The sequence below is a fragment of the Apis cerana genome, linkage group LG9 (assembly GCF_029169275.1).
Source record: "Apis cerana isolate GH-2021 linkage group LG9, AcerK_1.0, whole genome shotgun sequence".
Taxonomy (NCBI): Eukaryota; Metazoa; Arthropoda; class Insecta; order Hymenoptera; family Apidae; genus Apis; species Apis cerana.
In genome coordinates this window covers 2,339,047-2,353,231 of record NC_083860.1, presented here as the reverse complement: position 1 = coordinate 2,353,231, position 14,185 = coordinate 2,339,047, and the positions used below count along the sequence as shown (strand labels likewise).

The 14,185-nt window shown below is 30.5% G+C and overlaps 1 protein-coding gene and 1 long non-coding RNA gene across 4 annotated transcripts in view; both read right to left on the bottom strand.

Moving 5' to 3' along the window:
- Positions 1 to 14,185, bottom strand: part of LOC107995988 (SAM and SH3 domain-containing protein 1) — a 468,575-nt gene that overhangs the window by 175,372 nt on the left and 279,018 nt on the right. The window lies entirely within an intron of this gene.
- Positions 2,810 to 13,921, bottom strand: LOC114577227 (uncharacterized). The gene is made up of 3 exons (XR_003697095.2): positions 13,399 to 13,921; positions 7,274 to 7,329; positions 2,810 to 7,096 (listed from the first exon to the last, which is right to left on the bottom strand). It is a non-coding gene; the product is annotated as an uncharacterized LOC114577227 (long non-coding RNA).

Genomic DNA, 14,185 nt, shown 5'->3' with positions numbered 1-14,185 from the left:
GAAATAGACTTTTAAAAGTTTCGATATTTTTTTGTTTTTTTAACGAAATAAAAATAAGTAAAAATATAAAACATATGAAGTTTAAATACATTAGATATTCATATTTTATTATTCTGTTATGAAAAATATTTCCAAATGAATTCAAATTTTTGAGTTAATTTATTCAATTAATCTTTCAAAAAGAGATTATATTTATATGTGAAAAATTTATTGCATTTGTGACTTATTATCCTTTATATATATATAAAATTTCATTAAAATCAGAATTATGAAATTAGATAAAGTAAAATAATTATATGTATTATAAATATAAAGATATTCTTATTATAATTCTATTCCATTCTTTTTTGCTATTTGTAATTTCTAATACGAAATAAAAATTGCCTTTCATAAAATTTAAATTTTTTGCAGATTTCAATAATTTATAACGATGTATAAGTTTTGTTTTTACCAAATGTTTTTTAACACGTGAAAATAATTTTCGTGAAAAAATTTAGAAAAAAAATATAAAACATCTCATTTCATATTCTTAATTTACTTCAAAGCGCTTGAGGCAGCTCAAAAAATAATTTTACAGAAAATATTTTTTACTAAATCTGGAAAATTAGAAACAGTCTTTTTTTTTAATCATACTATATATAAGTATATATATATATATATATGTACATATATATATATAAGTATATATATATATATATATGTACATATGGATTTTTTTTAGACTTCTTCACGAGTTTTTCTGGAATTTAAAATTTTAGATGTACCTAAAATATTTAAAACTATACCGAAATTAATTCAAAAATTTCATTAATTTATAAATATTAAAATATTTGATATTAAAAAAAAAAAGAAAAAGATTTTATAAACAAAATTAATATGAAGTAATCAATCATATTCAATTCAAATTCTCGAGGCCCTCTACGGATTAATTAATTAAAATTAGTACATTATAAATTATAATTATAATTCGATATATTACTTTAATATTCTATCATATTTCATACAACTTTATTATCTTATACTTTATACGCAAAACATATAATTGCATATTTATCAATAAATCGAAACTTATCCATAAAACGATGTTCCAATTTGCATAAATTATTAATAATAATATATTAGAAAGAAATGAGAAATAAGAGATATTAATAATCAGCAGAATATTTTTCGACACGCGCATTAATATAACAACGATATCCAATTAACAAACAGACTTTACCGAACACTATCGCTAGTTAAAAATGCATGGTGTAGCCGAGCTATTAGCCTCGAAAACTGATGAAAATATTATAACGTGGCGTATTACGCTTGCATAACAGTAACATTGGTGGGGTAGTAAATCTGCGCTCGTAATTTCCGCTAATAATAATTTATAAAGCACAATCCCCTAACGAAACGAAAAGGTTATCAAGCACCGACGAATCCCCGGGATAGGCCAGGCTTTCTCTGTTCCGTCGTTTTCACCGATTTCCGCGGTACATTCCCCTTTAATTAGTAGATTAATTATACCAGAAACGTCAGGTGAGGATGTTTAATATCACGAATTAACGCAATTACTCTCACCCTTTCCTTCTACTAAATTCCTCTTCATTGTTCTGCGCGTGAAAAGTAACTTCTTCGTTTTAGAGATATCGATTCTCATTGCATCAATGTCGTGCATACAACATTATATAATAAACATGGGATAAACGAAACGTTATGACAATGTATTGATTGGAAATGAAGAGAATTTGTGGATCGTCGTTTCATTAAATTATTATTGATTTCGTTAAATGGAATCGTTCGTCTCAGTTTACATAAACGTATATTTATATTCTGTACAACACAATTGAAGGATAACAGATGCATGATTTTATTCTATTTCGAAGTTTACAAAGTGTATACTTTGTTTAGATAACAAAATATCTGTATCTATAGTGTAATATAGTACGGTATGGTGGTATCGGTATTATATTATATGAACGGTGAAATTGGATTTACTATTTTCAGGGAGCACGTATATTTAGAGGTTTAAAATACATTGCATTGTAAAAAAAACACTTTTTTTCATAGTGAATACGTTTCAAATAAAAAGCAATCGACAAACACTCTCTTTATTGCCTTGTTTGAAATGCACGAACAGATTTTCCGGATGGAAATATGTTGCTCTTGAAAATATCGGAAAAATAAATAATAGATAGAATTGTAAATGTTTAAGCGAATTAAAAGAAATGATTGATTGAATGCGTGATTTGAAACATTCTCGTTGATTGCGCTTTCGTGTCATTTGAATGCATTGAACGCACAGGAATCACGTTTAGCTGTTTATAAATCCCACGAAATATTTTGGCATTAAAAATTCTATTAAAAATTTTTTATCTTATTTTAGATTCAGATATTAGAAATATGCATACGTACGAATGAAATAAATCTTTCTGCAAATTTATATAGTTTAATAAAAAATAGTAAAGTAAAAAATTGTTTAGCTATTAATGTATATTCATAATTTATTGATTGTATGACATATCGAGATTATTAAAGAAAAGTACTTATCTAATTACATGACTAAATGTGATTATTTATAATTATGCAATATTTAATTAATGAACAAGATCTCAGATTTTTTTTTCATATATAGACAAAAGTTAATTATAATGAATTATTGCTTCTAATATAATATTAGTTAAGTAAAAAATGATAAATAACATTTATCATATATAATATAATTTAATCAATAAATATTAGTTTACGTATAATAAAATGCTATATATAAAAAAAATTACTATAAAATTTATATTAATCAATAAAAATTACAACAAGATACAAAATTTCCTAAGATATTTTATCGAATATATAATTGAATATTCCATATTTTTTATGTATAAATATATAAATTAAATTCAAAATTTAAGATAAATTCTATTTTTATTTTCTATAACAGAATTAATTCATTCTGATCAAATTTCATACGACGTTAACGTGAAATCATTCATGCATAGTTTTTACTGTTTAAACTATACAGATATTGTATGCAGACAATAGTAGATACGGGATTCCATTCCATTTTTTTCTCGCCATCAATATAACAGAGAAACGTGTTTGCTTTGCGAGAATTTGGCTCTTGATGCAATTTGCAAGCGTTAGTCATGGTAAGGTCTTCGGATTTGCGCACAAAGAGAAAGCTGTGTATCAATTTTCTCGCGCTTTTCAACGACTCTTCATCTCCTTTTCTACGATCGGACCATCAACAAAGAGAATTAATTAGGTCAAAAATATTGATAAATGACTATTCATCAAATTCATTTGGATTAGCGCGAAACAAATTCTTCCTATTACTTGAAAAAATTAAGAAACGATTTAGATGTGAATCACAATGGGTGATTAAAGAAAAAAAATAATTCATGAATCGTAATATCAATTATTTCAACAGATGAATCTTTTAACATAATTATAGTTATAATTCAAATTATAAATAGAATTATAGAAAATGATTATTTTAAATTAGTTTATTATCCATTATTCGTAAATTATTTCAAAAAATATAAAAATTGAACGATTTCTTTAGAGACAACTTTTCTTCAAAGATATAATTTTGTCTTTTTTTTAAATATATATATTATTTAAATATATTAATCGATATTGTTATTCTTTATAATATAATTTATATATGGAAAAGATTATTTGTTTAAAAAATATTTTAACTTGAATTTCATAATCTTATAATATGCAACAGAATGAAAGAGGAAATATAATGCTTTTCTTACATGTATAATGAAATTTATGTGTATTTCGATATATTGTTATTTCGATTATATATCATTGTAAACTTTTGTATTAAATTTCTCATTTTTCCTTCGCATTAAAATATTTCTTAAACTAATTCATCGTTAACAACAAATAGATTAATACTTTTTCAAATAACAAATAATTCAACGAACAATTTCAAACGATCACATTATTGGTTCTTCAACATCCATCAACTTTCCTTAATCGCATATCAATACCGTTCACAAATAAATTTTCATTCATAAGAAAAAGAGAACATTTATGCCACATATCTCTACATATCTTTATTTCGTGCAACTTTCGTATAAAAACCATCTTTTCGTACAACAAATAACTCATAGAACACATTTCAAACGATCACGTTACGTGACTCATCCTCATCACCACAAATCATAATCCCTATATATGAAACATCATAAACATATCCGTTTTCCCTTACCACTTATAATATCGATTAGAATAAATAAGAACGGAGCATAGGAATTTTTCTGCACAACAACTGGCCAACGAAGTGTGAACAGTTAAGGGAGGGGAGGAAACGGTCCATCAGCGCGGTAGAAAGCGAGTAGAAAGCTTCTTGCCGGCCGATTTTGCTAGGATACAGAGGAACATCGTTTGTTCCGTGACCCGATCCGCTTGCATCCGTTTCGAGAGCCCTCTTCCCAACCCCTGTCGCCATCATCGCCACCTGCTCACTCGGGAATAACCGTTTTACGAGCGTATCCACGCGGAACTCGTGTATACGCGCCGGCGAAAAAAGCGGTAAACCGCTTTCACTGCTTGCGGATTGAAATGTCGTGTCCGCCGTTGAGCCGACTACGCCCAGATGCTACCGGATTGGCGATAACACGAATTAGCGTGCCGTTCGCCTTCCGTGAATTTTCCCTGGTTTTTTTCCCCCCCATTCTTTTTTTCTTTTTTTTCATTTTTTTTTATTTTTTTCATTTTTTTTTCGTGTATCTGGGAATCGGTGCCTCATCGGCCGGTATGGAAAGAGGGATTTGTCACGCGAGACAAATTGACAGTCCGCTCCGATGGGGGACGATGTACCCCTTGAAGTTTTGCATCCTAATCTCGGCGCCAGACGATTCATAACTATCTACGGGGTGTCCTTCTTTTTTATTTGATAATGAAATAAATTTTGAAGGAGAGAATTTTTGGAGAAGAAGATATTTTTAATATCTGAATTTTCTTGATTTTCTTACTACTTGTATACATTTTAATATGTACAAGTAAATAGCGTTAATTTAAATTAAATAATAATTAAATAAATAATTACCAGTCTTAAGAGATATTTCAATATTGTAAAATTTATACCACGAAAGGGAATTTTCCATATACGATCCATTTCTGCACTATTCTCAAAAGGCAAGAATATCAATCAATTATTCGTACGGTCGCTGTAAAAATAAGAAAGCATCGCCTAAATTCCAATCTCTCTGCTCAACTCGAATTAACTCTGCTCCAACCTAGCGTAGCGCCATCTGTATTCCCCGATCCTTAATACGCGCGTCCTCCCCCTCCCCCCAATGTCTATCCTTTCGGCGATCGGTCGTTATAAACCCGACCCGAAAATAACAACTGGCAATAAGCCGTTGCTATATCCGGTCTAGCTTTTCCACATATTAAACCTGGCTCTGCCGAAATATTTGCCGGGTATCAAGCGAATGTATAAAGCGAAGAAAAAAATCGAAGAGAGAAAGGGAGGGAGAGAGAGAGACAGAGAGAAGCTAGACTAGAGAGGCTCGACTAAGAGGTGAGAGGGAAAGAAGAGACAGGCGAAGTGGGTAAGAAGGAAAAGAAAACGCATCGAGAGCCGTCGTTTGGTAGGTTTGTAGGGGGTTATACGCAATGCGATATTGAGGCGAGCACGGCGTCATTAAGCTATGGCGTTATCGGTAGGGTGGAGGCTAAGGTGGAGAGGGGGAGGGGGCGATGGAATTGGAGGAGAGAGTGGAAAACCGAAGAGGGAGAGGGTCGAGACGGGGGTAAATTGTCGAGAGTGGCAGTCAGGGCGGAGGAGGAAGGGGGATGAGGAGTGTCTGCTACGCGGTCGGAATAAAACAATGCCCTTCCTCGAGAGATGCCGCCGACGCCGACGCCGACGTCGCCTCTGTGTTGCCACCGTGGTCTGGTGCCGAAGCTGCTTCTCTCTGGAAAGAGAAAAAGGCGGAGTGGCTGCTCGAGACGGACTATCTATATATATATATATATATTTTTGTACATATGTATATATAATGTATCGGTGATTATATGGGTATGTATACATGGGTATGTAAGCAGTGAAAAGATTTTTTGGACATGTACCAGTCGAGGATCTACCAGTCTAGGAATAATGCTAAGACGACAATTAGGCCTCGAGAGATTGTAGAGCGAGGTTCTTAAAAGGATGTTGCGAGACGAAGAGAAACGAGAGAAATTTCGTTCAACTGGAACTTTTAAAGGTATTACATTTTCTTCGACGATGAAAAAAAATATTTCGATCTCATCGACAAGTTGAATTGATTAATTGAAGAAATATTTGTTCTCGTGCAAAAAAGAAAATTTAGAAAATAAGTTTTCCTTGAGGTCGTTTAAAAATTTTTCACAAGTACAATCCAATCTCGATATTTTAATATTATCCTGTTCAAGCACTTCCGCTATATTTCCTTTTTAACTGTTAGCACCAAACCAATTTCATGAATTCCGGTATAAAACGTGGAAGATTGCACGCGCCGCGCACATAGACAAGCGCACACATTGAACGTCCAAGAAAAAAGAGCATCGTTTATGGCATCGTCGTAGACCTTAATACCGACCAACGGATTATTTCCGTGCTTAGAAACAGCTGGCACGTTGCGTTGATATCGCTGCAAATGGATTAATAGTTTCTTCTCCTCTTGGCCAAAGGTGCCTAAGAGACGTTTCCCTTCCTCTTCTCGCAATGTTCCAGATTCGTCGAATTTTGGCTCGAAATTTACCTTATTCCTTCCTCTTGGCAAAAGCTGTTCGCGTTGTTTCTATCTTTCGTGGAGAAATGCCACCGACAGGAGCGATATTATTTCTTTTCATAGGCCAAGTATTGGCATGGCAGCGATCGTTTCATATGAATAATATCGGATATCGTTTTTATCCATTCCTCCGAGAATTTCATCGTTCGGCGTAATTCAGTATTTTATCGAGGTTTTATTATTCGTTTCGCGAATAACATTACTTAAACGGGTGTAATTTTAGTTAGTTATCGGATAATCGAGTAATCGATATTTATATTTCTTTTTTGGTAAGGTAAGTTTGGAATTTTAATCTTTCTTGTAAAAATGTTTTCATCGTTAATAATGGGATAGATTTATATCTGAAAAGATTTGATATTGATAAAAACCAAAATTGTATTTTCTACTAATATCAATACAAAGATAGAAAATAATAATTTCATAAATGTTAGATAGAATTGTGATCACAATGAGAAATGTAAAAACATTATCAAACTATGATTAATCGATTAAAAAATTATGAATGCAATGTTACTTACAATGACTTACTGCTTACTGCTTATCGTTTTTTACAAGACAATAATCTCGAACTTACCTGCAACAAAAAAATAAATCAATTTCATATTAGGTAATAAAAATGTTAATAATTATGAGTAATCAAATTATCTTAATAAAAAAATTTGTTTAACAACAATAAGAGTAGCAAAAAGTTTGCAACCAATTTTTAAAAGAAGTGTGAAAAAGGTGTTAATCACTTGTTCGTCTCTTGAAAAGTGTAATTTTCTTCAACAAGAAAAGGGGCAACAGTCTCGAATTTAAAGACGTTTAACCTGATCGTGGCTGGAAAACGAAAAACCTACGTGGCTTCTTTTCTCTGCCCTACCAAACGATTTCAAGCACACCGGTGAGCGACAGGACCGAATAGACAATCTGACGTAGATCGATTACCCAACCGTGGGCCGTAGTCATTATCTTTGGAAAAGGAACTGAACCTAACTGTTAAAAGTATCTGCGAAATTGCTTTGATTACGTATTCGCAACTATTGAAATATAAAAATATTATTCATGAAAAGTATATAATTCTTTCATCTTATAAAAATCGAAATGAATTCAAAAAATTCAAAAACATGATAAACGTTTAAAAAAAAGATTATAACATTATAGAATATTTAGAATTATAAGAAATAGAATTATAAGAATGTTTAGAATTATAAGAAAATTGAAAATATATTTAACGAAAAAAAAAAAAAAAAAAGAAGAAGAAAGACGAATTAAAAATTGTTTTCACGATAAAATATATAGAGGTTCTTAAGAATGAGTTTAGCGAGATAATTAAATTTCAAAATACAAGAAAATTAATGGATATACGCGTAATAGTATTAAAACGAGTAACGTTATATCCGTTGCTTTTTGAATAATATTCTTTCCCTCGTGATTCTATCAACCTGTAAGAATCCCAAGATACGATAAATATAGCTTCTCGCAATTCAGAAATTGATCGAGCAAATATCCGTAAAATTGATGCGATTACGAGCTTAGGTTCCAATCTACGAGCGCAACGTTCTTCCCTGGAAGTTTCGCTTCCTCCTATTCGATACACTACTATTCGATGGATTTCTAAGAGATATTTCAATCACTTAATATATCCCGGCTATACATAGCTATATTCTTTATCTCTCCTCTAGCTATAATAGATCGTACAAGGAAAAAGTAAAAGGAATGATCAAAATCCCGATATAATGCGCCATTGAGCAATCCAAATGGTAATTCTTCGTGCGCTACGAAGATTTTTATTGCCCACCGTGGAAATTGAATCTTTCCACATAATAAATAATCGATTTGCGCAAAATTAATTCATCTCTCGAACCGGATAAACATTTAAAATTTCACGTATAATCGAATTTCATGTCGCGTATTATTAGCTTCATATCTTCGAATCTTCTATCTACAATCATTTCTTCATAAATATTCTCACACTTAACAAATTTTAAATTGGATAAAAATTATTTGACCAAGCAAATAAACCTCAATCCTCTCCTCCAGCAATTTCAATCTCCACCATTTACCTTTGATTCTCTCTTCTTCTCTGATACGATATATTAGGGTGTCCCATAAGTTTCTTTCGCAAGAATGATTTTCTACTGGCTACTTTTATATGAACATGCAGGCTTATCTATTAGCCATTTATGGCATCGGTTTCAATCGTCCTAGAGCTCTTTTAAAGCACGTTTCGTTGGTGATACAGTCTCTTTTGAAACTCTTTTCTACAATATAGATAACCAAAAGAAGCATTTACGCCATGTTATACTTTATTGCTTTGAAAAAGGTGATAGTGCAAATAATACTGCAGATGAGATTTGTATTGTTTACGGAAGTGGTGCTATAACTATTACGATTATCCACAATTGGTTTAAGAGATTTTGAGCTGGCAATTTTGACTCGAAAGATAAAGCCAACGAATATGGATCTTTATCAAGGTTATGCTCATTGAAAATACGTGATATAGTGTGCGCGAGACTTGGATTTTGTATCAAAATGTGCATCGAAAACACACTTGATTTAAGGACAATAGATCTTCAACTGGTCACGAAGCCTGGATTTCACTCGAAGAAAGTTCTTTTGTCCATTTGGTGAGATTGGAAAGATGTAGTCTACTATGAGTTCTTTTCTCAAAGTGAAACCATCAATTCTACAAAATATTGCTTGATAAATTGAAACACGTCATGGCAAAAAAAAACGGTTAAAATTGGCGAACCGATGAGGCCACCACGACAATGCAAAACTACATGTTGTATTGACTGTAAGAGAAAAGACTGTTATAGTTTAATTGGGATGTTCTATCGCATCTGTACTCTTCAGATCTTGCTCTATTCGACTATTACTTGTTCCTGTTATTAAAAATTCTGTCCATTTATCTCTCTGATAAACGGTTCTGATCCATAAACGAAATAAAAATTCATCTCTAGGAATATTTCGCAAATAAACCTGAACAATTTTGGAAAAAGGGAATAATGAAGTTTCTTGAGAAATAGAAAAAGGTGATAGAGTAGTATTGTCTATTTCGTATCAAAAAAAAAGAAACAAACTTATAGAACACCCTAATATACGCGTTTGATAGCGTATTTACGCGAGCATCCACGATTCTAATCGGGCATTAATGTCTCCCAATTCCTCGCTCATTGTTTTCCACAATCGGGAAATGAGCATCGATTATCTGGTAATCGCGTATGCGAATTGGACGATCGACCGTTATGAGTGCGGTTTAACGCGTTACCGTACATATTTCCTTTGGGCTCGAAATATCGCGGAAGAAATGGGCCGGGCACGGGCAAAATCGTAGGAAGATCGTCGATATATCGGCGGTGACGAACACGGATTAATTTAATCCCGCGCGGCACAACCGATTTACAGGGGATGCATTACGTCGAATTTCGTTCGTTAAGGTAAACATAATTACTGAGATTCCGCGGTTACGTAATTGAACGAGAATATATCCAACACGGGCCTTCCTTCGAATTTTGTAATTGCATGTCAAATAGCGCGCGTATTTATGGATATTTACGGGGATTATTCGAGTGATGCGAATTGCGTGGAGAGTTTATCAATTCGAGGTTTTTTTTTTTTAATGTATGAATAAGATTTATAGATGAATTTGATTGCAAAGAAATGTTGGTAAATTTGTTGCGAAATTATATCGAGAATATACAGAGAATGGCGTGGAAGTCAAAAAGAAAAGAAAAGATGATGTATTATTATTGAACTTAATAAATAATTTAATGGTTTAATTTAATGTGTAAATCATCCAATATTTTTGTAATTTTGAAAATTTTTTGTCTGTTTTAGATTGACTATTTCATCTATACAAATATTTTATATATGGTCAATGTTTTTTTATTATCTTCTTTCATCGTTCTGACAATCATTTGAATTCGTTTTATATATAAAAAAAAAATATTCGATTTTCTTCAAAATATGCATTCCAAAAGTTCAAAAGACTTTTTTTTTGTTTAAACTATTTTATGGACGAGAAAACAAATATGTCAAGTGAATAAAAGAAATGCATTATTAAAATATTTCGATTCACTTCACAAAGTTTGTTTAGTCTTGTCATAGAAATATTTTGATTTTATTCCAATAAAATAAATTGTATGATTTTTAAAAATTTTTTTAAAATCGTAATGTTTTTTAAACATTTTTAATTACTAATAAAAATTAATCATTTTATATGATATACTTTTTTGAAACATAAAAGAAATAGTTTTTAAAAGTTAAGAAAACAATAAATGATTATATTAATCATCTATTTTATATTGTCGAAAAAAAATTTGTATGAGAAATTTATTAAAGTTATATTAGGAAAAATTTATTTATTTAAGAAATTTATTTAAAAATACATAAAACTATATTTTCATGTATTGAGATAAACTAATAAAAATAAATAAAAATAATATAAAATAAGGTATAATAAATAAGGCGTTGAAAGAAACAATTTTTTAATTATAAATTTAATAAACAGAAAAATATTGAACGCGTGTTATTTAAAAATTTATGGAAATTAAATATTTATGAATCTAGAAGATATTTATAAATTTTTAAACAAGTTAAGTTTTCACAATAGAAAATATAATATTATATTCAGAATCGATGAAACAGATTTTCATAGTTTAAATCGCTACAGAACCAGCGGTTATATCTTCATTTCCATACAAAATATCACTTTTTTCAGAAATCATCTTTATTTATCATCGCCAAACCGATATTTCGAGCGATTTTATTATTTCCCTAAAATCATCTCTCCATGCAAATCCCTGTTAACGATTAAAACAGGAATCCAGAGATATCCGCGAAAATAGCTTTATCACGTAACAAGCAATACCCTAAATCCGGACACATTTCCCAAAATTATTAAAGTTACACTGGTAATACGATTCCAAAAATGGATATATAGCTTGATATATATAGTGTGTCTCGTTTATTATGACTCAAATATCTCGAATAAAAATTTGCATTTTTATTGCACATTTATAATCCATTATTTTTAATAAAAAGAATATTAAGCTACAGCAGAAAATGTTTAATATAACTTAAAGTTCATAAAACTTAGTATATGTCTCCTTAATTAAAGATTAGTAGATTAAAAATTCCATGCTTCCATTTGAAAAAATTCAAATTGACCTTCATGCGTCAATTTACAAAGAAGAAATTATTAATACTGTGTAATGTATCAAATTACTTTTCAAAACGATTCTTTCCTATCATTTACATTTTTCGAGATATTTGAAGTCACGATAAACCGGACACACTATATACATATATATCGTAAATTCACACGGCAACTGTTCACCATTATACACGGTGGTTTTACGGCAAATCGTTAAAAATTTCACGGTGGCCGATTTATTTAAAAAACGCGAGCGGCGTGGAAATCGAGCGCGACATCTGGACATGGCCGGCCATTTTGTTTTGTCGTGGATTAATAAGAACGAAAACGTGAAAACTTTACGATACGGTGCCGTTTCCGGGACACACGAAGGTTATTCCATTTACTTAGGATGGCGTGCTGTTTACTTTGCTTTATGATCGAGCCAACAGAGTTGTTAACCCGAGGTGTGACACACACACACACACACACACACACACACACACACACACACACACACAAAATACTATATATATATATATATATATATATAATATTATATACCTAACGAGCTTATATGAAACGCGCAAGAAGTGGCAAGCTTTGGTGTACGTGCCAAGGTTATTACCTTGCGGAATCAAATCCCTCAGAGGAAACGTGCCCTATGTTAATACAAGCCTGGTAACTCGTTAGCGGTTCATTCTGCGGAAGATTGAAAATTATGTGCCACCATTTTTACCTGTTCTCGTTAAACGTTTTTGTCGCTGTTATAAAATTCTCGTTTCTTTACGTCGCTTTTATTATCGACGAGAATTAATTTGAATACTATATTTATTGATCCAGGTGAAAAAAAAAGCATAAATTTACAATCGAAAGAAATTATCAAATGTGGAATTAAATGTAAGAGAAATGCATTTGAATGAAAAAATAAATTGATCGTCACTTGAATAATCAACCTTCGTAATATCAAGTGTAATAAAGCTGAAATATATGTGTATAATGTTACGTATTGATGGATGAAAGATCATAAAAGAATTTAAAAATTATTTTAAAGATTTTTCGAAATTGTACCTAATAAAAAAAAATCGATTTGATAAAACTTATTAGATAATCAATTTTTGTACAATTTAGGTAATTATTTTTAATCAATTTGTAATATCTAAATTATTGTTCCAAATGTGAAATGACCGAATTTTTAATATAAGACTTGATATATTTTAATAAGACAACAAACAGAATTTAATAAGACGTATTATTAGGTTATTGAATTTATGCTAAAATGAATAATTTTATATGGGACAATCTAATAAATTAATTGAATTCATATACGAAAATACAGACGTTTTCAATTAAAAACAATATAATCATTCATTCCAGAGTAGTTCAGTTTCATTTATCTGTTTAAAACGAAACAACGATCTCTTTCACTCTGTTGAACCAATCAAAAATAATTCAAACGAACAGGCAAATATGTATAAGGTTATAACCATAACAAACTCATTAAAACATTTCGAAGATACTTACAAAAGGATTATTCATGAATTTCAAACGTATTCAAGTTTCACAAAGGCAATACTGGAAAAAAATTGCGAAAATATTCGCTTTCATAATATTCCACGTCATGTATCAATCTCTTGCTAATGTTTCTCGTTAATGTTTCGTGAAATTTTCTTTTTTTCTTTTTCTTTTATATGTAGATATATGTGCATACAATTCATATCGTGTCCCCTGTAATTAACACTCTATCATCCATGAAGTTATCTGACCGGATAGATGACTATTTTATTGATCCGAATTGTCCACTGATAACGATACACTGGCAACGATTACACGACAGACGACAACGTGATGATGTTCCCGGTACGTTGGTCGTGAAATTAATGAAGTGCAAGCTGGTCTAATATAGAGTTATTAATACTGAGATAAGCGAGAATTGATCGGTTTAATATAAAATTATGAGATCGATATTAGATGTTAGATATCAAAGAGAGTGTTTGACAAACATTAGTGATGAATTAGATATGATATTAATAATCTATTGCTTCTGTTATAGATATTTTCTTTTTTTTTCTTTTTTATAAATATTTAATGTACAATATATTTAAAATTGTCTAAAATTGTTATAATCGTTTCTTATTGAATTATCTATTTTACAAGAGAATTTTATAAAAAGAAAAGTAGATATGATTTTGTTTATTTATATAAATCAATTCCTAATAATTTAACTTAAAATCATTTTATTTTTCAGAATGAAAAAAATTAATTATTAATTAAAAAAAAATTGTTGGATTTCTTAACATAAGATAAGATT